Source organism: Lactuca serriola, chromosome 8 (assembly GCF_051521515.1).
Source record: "Lactuca serriola cultivar US96UC23 chromosome 8, Lser_US96UC23_V15, whole genome shotgun sequence".
In the NCBI taxonomy this organism is placed as follows: Eukaryota; Viridiplantae; Streptophyta; class Magnoliopsida; order Asterales; family Asteraceae; genus Lactuca; species Lactuca serriola.
Window position 1 is genome coordinate 59,793,525 of NC_136415.1, and position 17,354 is coordinate 59,810,878.

General features: G+C 28.0%; 1 long non-coding RNA gene and 1 pseudogene across 2 annotated transcripts; one reads left to right on the forward strand and one right to left on the reverse strand.

The window, feature by feature from the left end:
- Positions 1-11,708: 11,708 nt before the first annotated feature.
- On the reverse strand, positions 11,709-12,602 carry LOC145071452 (uncharacterized). The gene is made up of 2 exons (XR_013690479.1): positions 12,142-12,602; positions 11,709-12,015 (listed from the first exon to the last, which is right to left on the reverse strand). It is a non-coding gene; the product is annotated as an uncharacterized LOC145071452 (long non-coding RNA).
- Positions 12,603-12,708: 106 nt separating this feature from the next.
- LOC145066937 (uncharacterized) lies at positions 12,709-16,211 on the forward strand (annotated as a pseudogene). Its single transcript, XR_013688809.1, has 10 exons — positions 12,709-12,723; positions 12,813-12,826; positions 12,928-13,075; positions 13,566-13,604; positions 13,877-14,336; positions 14,419-14,608; positions 14,717-14,820; positions 14,982-15,084; positions 15,159-15,478; positions 15,598-16,211. The product of XR_013688809.1 is annotated as an uncharacterized LOC145066937 (transcript).
- Positions 16,212-17,354: the final 1,143 nt, after the last annotated feature.

Genomic DNA, 17,354 nt, shown 5'->3' on the forward strand with positions numbered 1-17,354 from the left:
TGACGATTTCGATGATGATGATATCTGTGGTGGAGATCAGATTGCGCCACATGAGTTTCTGGCGAGGAGGAGAATGGCGTCATTTTCAGTTCATGAAGGAATCGGGAGGACTCTGAAAGGAAGAAATCTAAGCAGGGTACGAAACACAATGTGGGAGAAAACTGGGTTCGAAGATTAACCAAACTGGTCCTTTTTTCCATTTCTTTTTACTAAATATCTACGGATGCGGAATCTTAACACCCAATAGAGAAATCTCCATCTCCATTTTTCTTCAAATTATTTATTGATCAACACCAGTAAATGCCCTTTTTGTTCCTCAATTTATTGATCCATCTTAGCAATCTCTTCGTTTTGGTTTGATTTTGCTTTTTGTTAATTGTGACAATGAATCTGTTTCTTGGACAACCATGGGAAGCGAGAATCGGTAGTTAATTACGATTTAAGAATGTAAATTCTAGATGTTGATATAAATAAAGACTAATTTTGAGTTTTGATGAAAGTGTTTCTATTTGTTGTTGAAGTTTTCATATTTGTTGTTTCACTAAATAAAGTTGAACAATGAGAAAGGAGCATTCCAATTACATGTTTAGGTTAACTGCTACAGAAGTATTAATTTTAACTCCGACGATAAGAAATGTGGTGGTGATACAGAAGACAGACGATGACTTTTAAGGATTTGAGTCGGTCACATTACAGGATACAAGAACAAAAGAGGAAAATATGAAAGGAGGGTTGTAGGGGTGGGGGTTAGTTGGGGATGGGTTTATTTAATTATTTAATATTTAATATATAAATTAACTAAAATAAAATTATAAAAGAAATAAAAAATATATATATTATTAAGGAAAAGTCAACCTTTTTAACTTGATCAGGGACTAAATTCGAAACGAAGACAAAATATAGGGATGATCCGAGCTAAAAACTCTTTATAGGGACCAACATGCAGATTACCTCAAACCAAAGAGACGAATCGTGTAATTTACCCTTAATATTACGAAGAAACTCTATTTAGAACTTGTATTCCATGTCGGACATAGTTGGAAGCGAAAAATACGAATAATATGATATTTTGTCAAAATATTTATGAGATTGTAAGTTGTTTTTGCCGACATAAAATTACCAAAATATGTGTAAGAAGGATAAATAATTATAGAAACACGATATCACAAAAAGCCAAAACTAAAAATATAATTTTTTCAGTTTTCTTTTTTTTCAAAAATTCGAAAGAAGATAAATTCCTACATATATAGTTATAGAAAATACCAAAAATATTATATTACAATTAAGAATTTAATGTTTAATATCAAACATTAAAATTAAGGGCAAATTACATTCAAGTTTAAATTTGATAAAAATATGCAGATTTAACTTTTTACATATTTTAGGTTCATTAAAACCAGATGTTTGCAGTTTCTTTTTCATTTTTAGCTTTTTGTGTATTTTGGTTTAAAGCGTTTTATTTGATAGAAATGTACGGTTTTACCATATTTTCTAGTTTATAAAAATTTTTAAATTTAACAGAAATGTTTGGTTTTACTAGGTAAACTAAAAAAATGGTCAAATTGATTTTTATTTTTATTTTTTGTAAACTTCCAGATTTAATGAACCTAACATAAGTAGACAAAATGTATATTTCTATCAAACTTATGGTTTTTTATGTTATTTGTCCTAAAATGAATTATTATTTCATGTTTATTAAACATTTAATTAACTAATAAATAAAAAAGATTTAAAGTTTCACTATATATACTAAATAAAATGTGAATTGTCTTTGATTAAAAGGGATTTCTTGTATTATAGACAAACTCAAAAACCATTTAGTTTGTTTCAATCAGATTAATCATTTGACCAAAAAATGAATAGTCGATTTTATATTCAACCTCCATCTATCATTTAGTGTTGAGTATGAGATGAATCAGTACCGATCCAAAAATCTCGAATAGCGAAATAGATGAAAAATGATATTGAGTACCAAACTAAATTAACATAAGCGGTACCAGAAATGATATCGATTTTCGGTACTATCACCGGTATCCAACAATACTTAATCCCGAATTTCGTGATTTTAAAGAACTAAATATCATCTCATATGTTTAAATCTGATACCTACTCTCATCCACCTCTCATTAAAGATGCTAGCTTCTGTAGTTCTAATTATGTATTTGACAAATTTTATAATGAATTCTTGATAATATAAGACCCAATAACGTGATGTCATTTTGTTCGTTCAAGTTATGAAACACATGCAATACAAGTATGGCCTATGTTCAATCAAAAAGCTTATTATTGTGGCATGTATGTATATGTATATATTTAATTTATTGTTTTAATAATTGTATGAGTAAATTACAATTTTTTTCTATAGGGTTAGATTCGTATTTTCAGTCAAATCTTTGAAAATTTAACAGGATGCTTCATTGTGATTTAAATAAATTGCAATGCACATCTTTAGTCCGTTTAAAAAGACAATTTTACCCTTATTTTTTTTATTTTTGTTTTTCTTATATATATATATATATATATATATATATATATTATTGTTTATTTTTTTTCTCTTATATTTTGTTTTATTTATTTATATTTTTTTATTTTTTTAGATTTTATTTGACATCTTTTTCAGTATATCGTTTAATGTTTTTTATTGTGTTCTTTTATATTTTTTTGATGTTTTTTTGAATAGTTTTTTTCTAATTTTTTGATGTGTTGTTTGCATACATTTTAATATTTTTTGACGTTTTTTGTTTATATTTTTAAAATATTTGTTGTAAAAAATGTAAAAAAAAAGTTCGTTAAATGTGAATATTATTAACATTGATTAGGTATAAAATTATTTTTTAATAGGATTAATAGATATGATAACCGAAATTTGAAAATGAGTTTCAAGTTATATAATAGCTAATTGGAAAACATATAACTCGAAAACGAAAAAGATTTTTAAAAATAAAAAAAAATGAATTCGAAAACATTGACACATGTGTTTGAATTATATGAATTCTGATTAGTATTTTCCATTCAGAACAAGATGTTAAAAAAATTCAAAAACTAAAAAAATTTAACTCGAAACCATTGACACTCGTTTCGAATTCCAGTTAGCCTATATAATAACTCTATTAAAATAAATAATTTTATACCTAATATGTATTAATCATATTCATATTTAACAAACTTTTTTATATTTTTTATATAAAAAATATTTTTAAAAGGTTTACAAAGATATAAAAAAAAATATGAAAGACCAAAAAAAACATTAAAAGTGATATTCGAACAAAAAACACCTAGAAAAGTTATTGAACAAACGTCAAAAAAATGTAAACTAACAAATATAAAAACATTAAAAATATATTTGAATAAAGTTTTAAGAAAAATACAAATCATAAAATATATAAATAATTAAAATAAAATATAAATGGAAAAATATAAGAAAACTAAACAATTATATATATATATATATATATATATATATATATATATATATATATATATATATATATATATAAAAGAAAAACAAAAAAATAAAAATAAGAATAAAATGGACATGCACAATGCAATTTTTTTAAACCACATGGATGTATTGTTTCAAATCTTCAAACGTAAATTAAAAGTAAGAATATGACCAAACCATAACGACCTAAATTGTAATTTACAGTAATTGTACGAGCAAAAATAATATTTTCTATCTGTGAAATTAATCTTTTCTATTTTAAATTTTAAACATTCGGGGAATACGATTGATGCATTTAAACTAAAATATATACTTGTAAATTTATTTTTCACTTTTCTCAAAGAGTTGATAAAATAGTAAGACAAATACTGTGTTAATAAATAGGAAAAGTAAAAGGGGGTGATGGGACAGAGGATTGCAGTGGAGTTGCTGGTTTGTTGAGGGGGCAGGAGCAGCACCAACAAACTAAGACTTGACCTGCTCAATCCTTCATTAATACCAATAAATACCCTCCTCTCTTTCTCTCTCATTTTTATTTTATTTGAATAAATTACAAAACTTAATCATAAAACTCACGAAATACAAATAACACAATCATTTACCCATCATCACTTTTATATATACACTAAGCGAATGTCCGCATGTTGTACATAAATACATATATAATTGAAATCTTTATATATATATATATATATATATATATATATATATATATATATATATATATATATATATATAACGTTATTGTTAAATTTTATATAATAATTTATATACTAAATTGATATAATATATTGATTATTTTGAATTATATGATAATATATACATCTACTATAATTGCATAATCCTAACCGTTTGAATGATTTCTACCCGTGAGTTACTCATGAATAAAATTAAATATAATATATGGTTTAATATTATTTATAGATGTTGTTATTGTTAATTAATTTTTTCAAATTTATTTGTTTAACGTTTTAATTTCTGTCATTATAATTATTTAAAACATCAAACATTGTTTTATGATTTTAAAGGTAACAATATAGTCATTTATATAGAGTTATATTTAACTATTGTTATTGTAAGTTATTAAGCTACTTATTTGAAAACTTTTAACGATTATACAAATATCTTTAGGAAATATTTTAGTTAAGTTGAGATTATAATTCAGTTTTTGCATTTAACACTACAATTTATCACTTTTAAATATTCACAAAATATTCATTAATTTTTTTCAGTGGAACTGAAATTTATATTTAAGTTGGCATTATGAGTTATATTTAAATTAACAATTTAAGTATTTTGTCCAAACTGTTCAAAAGTTACAGCTTTAAATTGGTAATGGTTTACATACAACAACATCTTAATCAAATAAATTAAGTATAATTTGTTAAAAATTAAAGACATAACTTTATAAGTAGAAGTGAAGATGTTATCTTAATATTGAAATTTAGTTTATTTATGATTACACTTTTGGTTTGCTATTTATTAAACATTATTAACCAACTTATAATCATTATTAGAAAGACACTATAATTTATCACTTTTAACTATTTACAAAATATTATTTGGTTTATTTAAGTTAAACTAAAATTTATATTTAAGTTGATCATGTAATGTTATATTTAAATTTATAATTTAAGTATTGTATACAAATTATTCAAAAATTATAACTTTAAAATGATAATGATTTACACCCAACAACATATTAAAACTAACAAATTAAGTATAATATGTTAAAAGTTAAAAAACATAACTTTATAAATAGAAGTAAATATATTTTTTTTAATATTGAAATTTAGTTTATATATGATTACATTTTATGTTTGATATTTATTTAATCTTATTAACCAACTTATAACCATTATTAGGAAGAAATTGAGAAGTCATGAGAGTTTCAAATGAATGTGGTGAAAGAAGAATGCTAGCTTTATAAGAGATATATGTATATATATATATATATATATATATATATATATATATATATATATCATACATACTTATAAAGCTAGCATTTTTTCTTGAACCTCATGCATTTGAAACCCCCATAAAAATTTGCAAACACCTCATGCATTTGAAACCTCATATTTTAATGAATACCACTCAAAAGTCTCTTAATAATGATAACAATTCAAAGGTTTTATAACTTATATAATATATTTAATAAACAATTAATATATACTTTACTATAAAAAGGTCAATCTTTTTTAGTAGACACACAAATACAAATCACATACAAAATTCACAAAGAAAACAAGTTTAAAGTTTTTTGTGTTGGTTTGAGGGCTTTGAACAATTTTTTCGAGTCATGTTATTATGTTGAAATTTTTAATTTGTAAATTTGTTATATACTAATTCTTTTTTGTATTTTCTTTATTTAAGTATTCTTTTAAGAATATCATTGTATGTTGTGGTTGAAATTTTAATGTAAATTAGATTAGATTAATGTTATCGATAATATGTTATGGAAGGTGAAATATATAATATTTAATTAACTATTGTATATATGTTTGTATCTTCATGTTGCTTCAAAACAATAATTAATTAAAAATCATGGATATGTCATATTATTCATATTATCTATGTAAGTCTTTTTTAAAATGCAAATTGTCTATCTTATCACTTTATATTTTAGTATATGTTTAACATTTTAATTATAATAATAAGTGCTTTTTAAAAGTTTCTTTCATTTATTAATAATAACAAGTGGTTTTAAAATTAATAAGCAATAATTATAAATAATAAAATCAAATTACATGGATATGTCATATTATCCATGCAAGTCTCTTTTGAAATGCAAATTGTATATCTTATCACTTTATTATTTAGTGTATGTTTCACATTTTAATAATAGTATTAAGTGTTTCTTAAAAGTCTTATTTAACTTATTATTAATAATAAGTGGTTTAAAATTAATGAATAACAATTTTAAATGATAATAACATCAAATTATAAGTTACATTTAGCTATAAATAAATTATATTTTAAATGAACATCATTATTGAAATTAGAAAATGATCGCATAAGTAAAAATATAATTAATCAATAATAATAATTGTTAAAAATAATGCTAAATGGATAATTATATTTAATTCTATTAATAAGGAATGTGGATTGATGTCAATGAATATTATTGTTCAAAATAATTGAGATTATATATATATATATATATATATATATATATATATATATATATATATATTAGTGTAAAAACATTATCTAAAAGTTAATGTCAATAACATAACCATTTTAAACATATATTTTTCAATATTTTAACAATATATTTTTAATATTCACTGTGCAACGTGCGAGAATTCGTCTAATATATATAGGGGTAGGATTAAATGTGAATTGTAATTATAGTGTGAATGTATGACCAAATTGTGTCCATCAGATTAAAAGAATGGAAGGTTAGGATCATCAATGACATTATTGAAATTAAATAGAAAAAAGTTAATTATTTTCTATATTGAAACCATCAGAAGGGTAAATTAGACTTTTTGATGATAAACAAATTAGGAATGGAGGATTTTAAGGATATATGTTTGACTGATTTTTCTTATCACGTTTTATTCTATTCCAATTTCAATTCTAATATGATTTTAATGAATTTCAATTGCACAAAGCATTCTTATATAATGTAGTGTTTTTAAAGAAAATGTGGTGCTTTTATAGAATATGCAACATTCAGTTTTAATTTGAGTTTAATTGATTTCAATTACACAAAAAATTTATTTGGCTATGACATATTTTTAAAGAATATACAACACTTTTTTACACGGTACTCAAAAAATTTAAATCAATTACAAAAATTACATTCTTTGAGAATAAGATATATAACTTGTATAAGAAATTTCAACCGAATACAATTTACAATTCTTGAAGAATTCAAGCATTCTTAAAGAATGCTCTTGAAAAAGTCAAGTATTACTGAATAATTGAAGAATAAAAAATGATTTCCAAATCCGTAACTGCATAAACTTTTTATACAAACCAAAGAATTCTTGAAGAATACTTGAAGAATAAAATTCTTGAAGAATTCAATCCCCTTGAAGACACTTCTTACTAGTATCAGACCTCCTCAAAGGACTTGGCCCTATTTGTTCCTCAATTTTATTTGGTTTCTTTTTAGAGAAGGATCTGGTGATGTCTAGCTCTCAATTCATTTAGATGTACAATAATTATATGATGGATTTTTTGTTGCTTATTTAGGCAATGATGTTTCTCTCAACGACCTTCTTAAACCAGAGGTGTATGCTAATCATAAAACTCAAGTAAGGGAGGTATCTTTCTCCATTGATTTAACATTTCTGATATAGGTCCAGAAATATTGAGACCAAAGTGGGTAAGCCAAGAGTTTTGCATGTTTACTCCTTGAGGGTAAAAAAGAAAATTAAAGAAAATGGCTAAAAGGTGACCTGATGAGAGAGAAGCATAAAAAGGAAGGAGGATCTCATTATTGTGCTTGTTGCATTATTTTTTCTTGGTTTGTAATTGGCAAATGGTAAGTACTAGTGAGAGAGGGAGATTTCCAAGAATAAGATATTGTTCATCATTACATCATTTCAATTTATATCTTCTTCTTCCCAGAATTCTATGACTTCATTGATTTCTGTTTTTTTACTTGTTGCAATTTCACATCATTCCATGTTACTTTGACATTATGGCATCTGCATATGCAAACATCCATAAAACCAAGACATGAAAAATCAGTAAACAAGAGGTTACTAACAACTAGACAAAGTATCATTCAGATGACAAAGAATGAAAATAGGAAAAATATAATGAAACACTAAACTTTCAATGTAACACTCCAATATTTATATGTGTATGAACTAATTAGAGTCTGTATACTCATAAGCTTCACCACACAAATTGTCAATATTATATTTCTATAATAACAAAATAAATCCCATATGAAGAAAAAGGTAGTTAGACGCACATATTACTACTAAATTACAGTATGACAACTTGTAATAGCTGAGTATGTAAGTATGTAAACATATTTCTCTATGACATTTCATCAAACACATACAAGGCATATGAAAATTACAATAAATCATAGCAAAAGTAATTAAGATAGAAAGATCCACATTGTAGTAGATATCATTATACCATTAAAAATCACATAAGCAATTAAACTCAATGATTTGTAAATTAACGAGCCTAGGATTTGAGAATTTGAGGGAAACCCCAGTTATATACAACAAAAGAGAAAGATTGTCATGTGTCACATTATTATGTCTCATAATTAATGCATGTCACTTGTCAACTCCATTTCAAATTTCAAAATTTAAATTTCCCACTCTAATTACATTAAATTAATAACATTAGAATAAAAATTAAAATAAAATTAATACAAACTATAAAATATAATTTCACATATTTATTTTAATCAATGATTAAAATTTATATAACTAAAAAATCTCTTAATTAATAATTTATTTAAAATAATTAATTAAAATTTTTGAGTTTTTACTATAAAAATTTAATTAATTTTGTAACCGTGGTTCCCACGGGTTATAAACTAGTGATATATATATATATATATATATATATATATATATATATATATATATATGAGGGTTTATATGTTTGCCTCTTATCCATAACAAATTTAAACATTTCCTTACCAAAATTAGTTTGTTTTCTTAATTTCCCTTTCTTTTCCCCCTTATTTACTTACAAAAATTAATTAATTTTTCTTTTTTCTCCTCGTTTATTCCTTACAAAAAATAGTTTGTTTTCTTATTTATTTATCAAATTAACCCACTAAATGATAAGTGATATCTCTTATTACACCAGTCCACTTAAACCTTTTCATTTGAATGTAAAATCTAACAAAAAATAATTTATCTCTTTGTCCATACACTAAATGATATATGTTATGTAATGAAAATTATTTTATTTCAAAGTTGTTTATATCACAACAATAAAATGTTCAAATTAATACATATTAAATCATAGTAAATTGTTACCCAACGAAAATAATCAAATCATAATAATATTATATATATATATATATATATATATATATATATATATATATATATATATATATATATATATATATGACTATAGAAAAAACATTCACCCTGCATCAATTATATATTATCATTTATAAAGTTGGATATGCATTTAAATCAAATAAATTGCTCTTAAACACTTTATTATTCATTTGGAAAGACACTAGTAAATGAAAGATTGTGTGTTTATGGTGATTTCACAAACTCGAATTTTAAAGGGTCTCATACAGTAAAATTTATTTCATTTTTCTTTTTTAATTCTGGAGATATACCTATTGTCTGATGAATCATTGGTTTAAATAACGTATCGGATTTAGTCAAAAGTTTAGTAATATTTCGTTTACTCGTGTCTTCTAAATAAGTTATAAAGTATCTAAGAGCAACTTATTTGATTTAAATGCATATTTATTTTTTATAAGTGATAATACGTAATTGGAGTACGGTGAATGTTTTTTATCGTCAATTTTTTTTTAAAAATTATTGTGATTTATAAATTTTTGTTAGGCAACATTTTAATGGGTATATATATATATATATATATATATATATATATATATATATATATATATATATATATATATATATATATTAATTTAAATATTGTGTTGTGATATGCATGGGTATGGAATGAATTGTTTGTCACTACATATGTATAGATAAATAAGCAAAAAATTAACATTTATTAGATTTTATAATTAAATGATAAAAAGAAAAATAAAACTCATGTTTAAGAAAATAAATTATTGGGTTTGTTTGATTAAAACAAATTATTTTTTGTTAGATTTTATATTCAAATGAAAAAGTTTAAACGATTGAGTAAGATGAAATCTTTTGGTGGGTTTGTTTGATGAATAAATAAGAAAACAAACTAATTTTTGTAAGAAACGTTTAAATTTGTTATGGTAAGAGGCAAATCGTATAAACCCCTATAATATAATTCATCATATTTTTGTAGATTTTAAATAAGGCTAAAAATGTAAATGCAAATTTATATTAAGTGGAAGGATCAAATCGATAAGTGGAAATATCATCACCCGTTTCTTTTTTTTGCCCCAACACATAATCGCACACCCACCTCCTCCTGCGTTTTCTTCCTGCGCTGCGACTTCTTCCCCCTTCGCGTCTGCTTCCCTTCCCAGCTACATACTCTGACGACGCCGCTGAACGACGCCGCCCAACCAAGCAACGCCGACGGCGCTGCAACTGAAGAAGGACGACGCTGTTGCACCTTCTCGCTGCTGCAAATCGACATGTTTTTTGCTCCTTCTGAAAATCGATTGTTGTTCTTTGTTTCTTCTTTCTTTCCCCCCAAAGTCGAAAATCAAAAAATCGAAATAAGTGGTTATGTTATGCTAATCAGATTTGTTCAATCATAATCTATAGTTGATGTTATGCTTTGATTTTGATGTTTTATGCTTGATTTTGATGGTATACGATCGAATTTGAATGTGTTAAAGGGATATGATGAAATGTTGCTGTTGAATGTGTTCTTTTGGTTTAGGGGCTGTTTGTTTGGCCTCTTAATGATCCTATAAAGAGGATGACTTTGTATCGTTCAGATTCAGAGCGTTTGGTGGAAGCTATTTTAGCCTCTTAACAGACCAGACATTAAAAAAGGCTCTTATTCGGTAAGATAGAATATGGAGTCTGGATGAAAAAATTTCTTTGACAAAACTTCAAAAATGGTTCCTGTGGTTTTCGAAAATATTAAGTTTAGTCCCTAAGTTCAAAAAACCTCACAGATGGTCCCTGTGGTTTCAAAACTTTTAACAAATGGTCCTTTTCGTTAACTCTGTTAGCTTTTGGCTGTTAAGTGGAGGGTATTTATGTCATTTCACTGCTACAGGGACCATTTATGAAGATTTACCTTATTTTTTTTATAAAAAAAAGAAAAAAAATATAATTATTTAATATTAAAGGGTCACTCTCTCTCTCTCTCTCTCTCTCTCTCTCTCTCTCTCTCTCTCTCTCTCTCTCTCTCTCTCTCTCTCTCTCTCTCTCTCTCTCTCTCTCTCTCTCTCTCTCTCTCTCTCTCTCTCTCTCTCTCTCTCTCTCTCTCTCTCTCTCTCTCTCTCTCTCGTCTTCTTCCTAACCCTTTTGAATAATACAGTCAAATGAACAAATTTACTCCCTCCTTTTTCACTTTAATCTCCTCCACCAAAACCCAAACCAACAACATTACTTTAATCTCATCCCCCCTTCTTCATTTCATCATGTTTAGTTCAAGAAGCATGGAAATTCAACAATGAAAAGAAACCCCTGATAACCCATTTCTTATTCATAGTCTATGATCACTAAAACATCTAATTGCAGTCATACAACTCTTGCTGATGGTAAATTATGTTTTAATTACAGATTACAGTAAACCCTAACATCAACAAAATCATGAAAATCAGTAGTGAAAGTAAGACCCTAACAATCAAATTGGTTAATCAAAACCAAACAAAGATATCAAAGAACCCAAACAAGCAATTCGTTTACTGCTTCGATATCTCATCATCTGCCGCTAACCAGCAAGAATCACAATCCCAAATATAGTCCCCATCAGTATTCCTGAAATCAACCCCATTTTGTATCAACTTCAACTCTCCAAAAACAGAACTACAATCAACAAAATATCTAACAAGCTACAGGTTCAAGCCATAGGGTTGACACTCTCTTTATTCTAACCAAACCTACCGGTGGCTTTACTTCTCCTTTATCCCTCTGTCCTTGATGTCCCACCATAAAAGCTGACTAGGAAAGATCTTCTGAATTAGCGTTCCTTTGTAGTAACCGGAGACACCAGTGCACATGGATTTGAAATTGGAAACAATAACGGGGAAGAGGTTGCTGTAGAGGCTGAGGATGATGTGGCCAACGAGTTCGGTATCACGACAGAGGGCAAGATCTGATCCTAGCGTTCGGGTTTGGAAGTAGCTAGGGTAGATACGAAGTCAATGAATACGTAGTGAGTAATAATGATGTCAAGTTGTTTTTGTGGTGGTGAGGTTATGGAGAGGGATGAGAGGGAGAGAGCGGTGGTAGTGGTGGAAAGGAAGAGAAGAAAGCGACAATGGAGGCGGAGTTTGGAGAAAGGGGCCGAAGGAGGATGATAAGGAGATCGGGGTGGTTGAGCACCCAATGGTGACGATGTATTTATTGAGAGAGAGAGAGAGGGAGAGAGAGAGTGTGTGTGAGACCCTTTAATATTAAATAATTATATTTTTTTATTTTTTTATAAAAAAATAAGGCAAATCTTCATATATGGTCCATGTGGCAGTGAAATGACATAAATACCCTCCACTTAACGGCCAAAAGCTAACGGAGTTAACAAAAATGACCATTTGTTAAAAGTTTTGAAATCACAGGGACCATCTGTAAGGTTTTCTAAACTTAGGACTAAACTTGATATTTTTAAAAACCGTTAACCATTTTTTAAAGTTTTGTCGATTTCTTTTGATGCCGTTGCCCTTAAAAAAACAGATATAATGTCCGCCTCTTTTTTCTTCCCCTTTCTACTTCCAGCGGGTACTCATCCTTCTCAGCTACACCGCCGATTTCAAGTTGCAGTCTGACCACCTACAGCGCCGGTCCACCTCCGCCGTCGCCGTCGCCGCCTCCATCTTCGCTGGTATGTTTTTCTACTTTTTTCCATGGGTCGATTTTTCAAGCATACCTCCCATAAATCTATTTCTGAACACAAAATCAATAAATTGTTGTGTTCTTGTGTTTGGCTGATCGATTTTTGTGAAATCGATTTTTTCAAGCCTAAAACTTGTTATCTTGTGTTTGAATTCCAAAAATATTTCTTCACTTTGTTTTTGTTGCTGAATTCTGTTGATTTTGTTGATGTATCTTGTGATTGAACTCCCAAATCTGCTATGTTCTTACTCGAATTTTGCTGCTCTGTTGTTGTTGGATTTTGTTGCTATGAATAAAAAGTTCAAAATTGATGAAACCTCTTCAAAATTATTAAAATCTGTTCTTGCTGAATTGTGAATACTAGACATGGAAATCTGAAAATATATGTCCGTGAATTGCTTGAGAATATGTGTTTGTGATTGCTTGAAAATCTTGAAATGTTTTTTTTTTTTTTTTTTTTTTTGAAAATATTTGTTCAGGAAGTTGCTAGTGATGGAAGATATCCACCAATAAAACAGGTCCATCAATGTTTTGGAAGCAAGATTGCAAGAAGCCCAATGATCCAAAAATAAATTCAAAACGAGCCCTCTTCAAAGAGATTGTTGATGAAGAAACATGTAAATCCAAATATCATAATCCAATTTGTTTGAACTGATTTATTGGATGTTGTATGATGTTTATTCTGTATTTAGAAAATAATTTAGAAGGTTAAAATAGTCATTTTTCTCATTAAGATGCCTAACCAAACATCAATTCATTAAGATGCACACATTCAGATGCCTAACCAAAGCATAAAAGCGATCAAAATGGGGATAAAGAAAAACCGGATGAGTGAATTTCAAAAGCTAGCTGATTTGCAAGAAAGCATGACTAATTTAGGAAAGAGTGGAGGGGTGTATATTCCACCATTTAAGTTGGCTCGTATGATGAGTGAATTTCAAGATAAAAGCAGTATGGAATATCAAAGAATGACATGGGATGCATTAAGAAAGAGTATAAATGGTTTGGTCAACAAGGTCAACGCCACAAACATCAAAAACATCATCCCAGAGTTGTTTGCTGAAAATCTGATAAGAGGAAGAGGACTGTTTTGTCGATCATGCATGAAGTCCCAAATGGCATCTCCTGGTTTTACAGATGTTTTTGCAGCTCTGGTTGCTGTTGTAAACACCAAACTCCCTGAAGTTGGAGACCTTCTGCTCAGAAGGATTATCTTGCAGCTTCAAAGGGCATATAAGAGAAATGACAAGGTGCAAGTTGTTTCATCTATCTGACTTCTTTTATGAGAATTAGTATATTTTATATTTATACTGACACTAAGTGTTTTCACAGCCTCAATTACTTGCTGCAGTCAAGTTTATAGCTCATTTGGTCAACCAACAAGTAGTTCATGAGCTTATTGCTCTTGAACTACTCACAACTCTATTGGAGAATCCCACTGATGACAGTGTGGAGGTTGCTGTTGGTTTTGTTACAGAATGTGGATCAATTCTTCAGTATCTATCTCCCCGAGGTTTGCATGGTGAGTATTAATATTATCTTATTTGTCTTCTAAAAGTGTACATTGTTCTTTTCATTTGTCATTGTTGACATTATTTAACATATTCAACAAATTAAATTAATTATTCAGGTATCTTTGAGCGATTTCGTGGGATTCTTCATGAGGGAGAGATAGACAAAAGGGTGCAGTTCTTGATTGAAGGTCTATTTGCATTAAGAAAAGCCAAGTTTCAGGTTTAAAATCTTAAAATCTTGTCATATCTTATTACTATTTACAACTAAAATATATATATATATATATATATATATATATATATATATATATATATATATATATATTTATTTATTTATTTATATTTAATCTCCAAACATGTTATGTTTACTTTACTACACAGGGGCATCCAGCTGTAAGTCCAGAGTTGGATCTTGTTGAGCTGGAAGATCAGTTGACACATGAAGTATCTCTTCTAGATAAAATCGATCCAGAGATTGCCCTAGGCACATAATTTTTTTTTTTTTTTTTTAATAAATGTAGGTGTAAAGTGTATAAAAACAGTATTTGTTGTGCATAGATGTTTTCAAGATGGATCCTGATTTCATTGAGAATGAAAACAAGTATGAAGACCTGAAGAAAACAATTCTTGGCGACGAATCTGAAGAAGAAGAAGAAGAAGAAGAAGAAGAAGAAGAAGAAGAAGAAGGTGGTGGGGAGGATGATGATGAAGATGAAGATGAATCTTCAGAAGATGAAGAGCAAATGAGAATTAGGGATGAAACAGAAACAAATCTTGTCAATCTTCGAAGAACAATCTACTTAACAATCATGTCAAGTGTTGACTTTGAAGAAGCCGGTCATAAACTCCTCAAAATCAAACTCGAACCCGGACAGGAGGTAAGATAAGAAAAACAAATATTTTCTCTTAGTACAATGGAATGGAATCGTTCATTCCATTCCGTTTCAAAATTGATAGAAGTAAAACGAAAACCTTGGTTTTGGACTTGGTTGTACAGATGGAGCTATGCATAATGCTACTGGAATGCTGCAGTCAAGAGAGAACATACCTTCGTTACTATGGTCTTTTAGGTCAAAGGTTTTGCATGATCAACAAAGTCTTTCAAGAAAACTTTGAAAAATGTTTTGTTCAGCAATACTCCATGATCCACCGCCTCGAGACCAACAAACTCCGAAATGTCACCAAATTCTTCGCGCATCTCCTCGGCACTGACGCCTTGCCTTGGCATGTCTTGGCTTACATCCGTCTCACCGAAGAAGACACCACTTCCTCTTCTCGAATCTTCATCAAGATCCTCTTCCAGGTTTTGTTTTTAAAGAATATTTTTTTATGGGATGTTTGAGAGATCAATTTTCAGAAAAAGCTTAAAAGAACATGGAAAATTTGTTGAGGTTTATACATGGATCAACACAACTCACAACTTGGTGACATGTTGAAACTATAGTTTCTGATGCAATCCATAGACAACATTTATGCAATCAATAAATATGGGAACATGCAATGTAAAAATTATAAGTTGTATCATGTCATTTAATTTGTGTTATTTGTATTAACTAATTATGTTGTAGCAAGTTTACTAAAAGTGCATTGGTATTTTAGATTTTTTCTTAATTACTCAGGAATTTTAGCCTATGTTGTTTTGTGGGCGATAATGCTAAAACTGATTCAATTAAAATAAATAAATAAACTATTTTGACAGGAGTTAAATAGGATTGGAAAAAAGGTAAAATGAAATTATTGTTATTGTTATGTTTATGTTTATGTTGTTGATATATTATGCATGAGGATTTAATCTCCATTCATTCATTTAATAAGAAAACTGACGGAGACTTTATTTTTATAAAAGTAAAATAAAATAAAAATCAGTATCAATAGACTTAAATCACAATTTTATTTTAAAGACTTCATTTTGTTTTATCATTTACTATTTAAATTATAGTATTTTTAGGTATCATACTATTAATATTATTAGTATCCAGGGTATAAGTTTTTTTATTTTTTTTATTTTTTATGATATAATTATTGTACATTATATTTATATATTTTTTAGTTTAATTTTTGGTGATCATCATATTTAAAATTTAGGGAAATTGTCACTCAGGCCCAACTATCTTTCGTATATTGGTTTAAATGGTCCCTCGTGACTATTTTTTGCTTTTAAAGGGCTTATACTTGTCATTTTATGGTTTAAAAGGTCACATTTCTAGATTTGAAGGGTGCAACCGGTCACACCCATCTGACTAGGACGTTTTCTTATTCCACCTCAATGCCAAGTAGATTAAATATGCCAAGTCATTGCCACGTGTTATGTCACTAAATGAAACTTATATCCGTTTAAACCCTCTCAACTGTCCCTTTCATTTATTATGCTACCATTTGCATTTGTATACTTTTTTCAAACCGTGATTGACATGAATCCGTTTCTTAAACTCTTCCTCCCTGAAATCGGCCAACATAATCAATCCTATGGCTGTCTACATGAAGATAGATCTCCATTTTGTCGGAATTTTTTTGAGGTACCCCGCTATTTGTTACTCAGATGGTGCAGAACAAATGTTCGATGATGTCGATTTTGCTGGAATGGACAAGAACGAGTTTGTGGGGTTCATTCAAAGATTCGCTAATGAGGTATGCATCAATGTTTACTTTTGCATGCCCGATGTGGTGTTCCCTGATGGATTGAGGTTAATAGCTACTGATATAGACTATATGGACTTCATCGAAGTAGGATATGCTTCTGGTAGTGTTATTAAT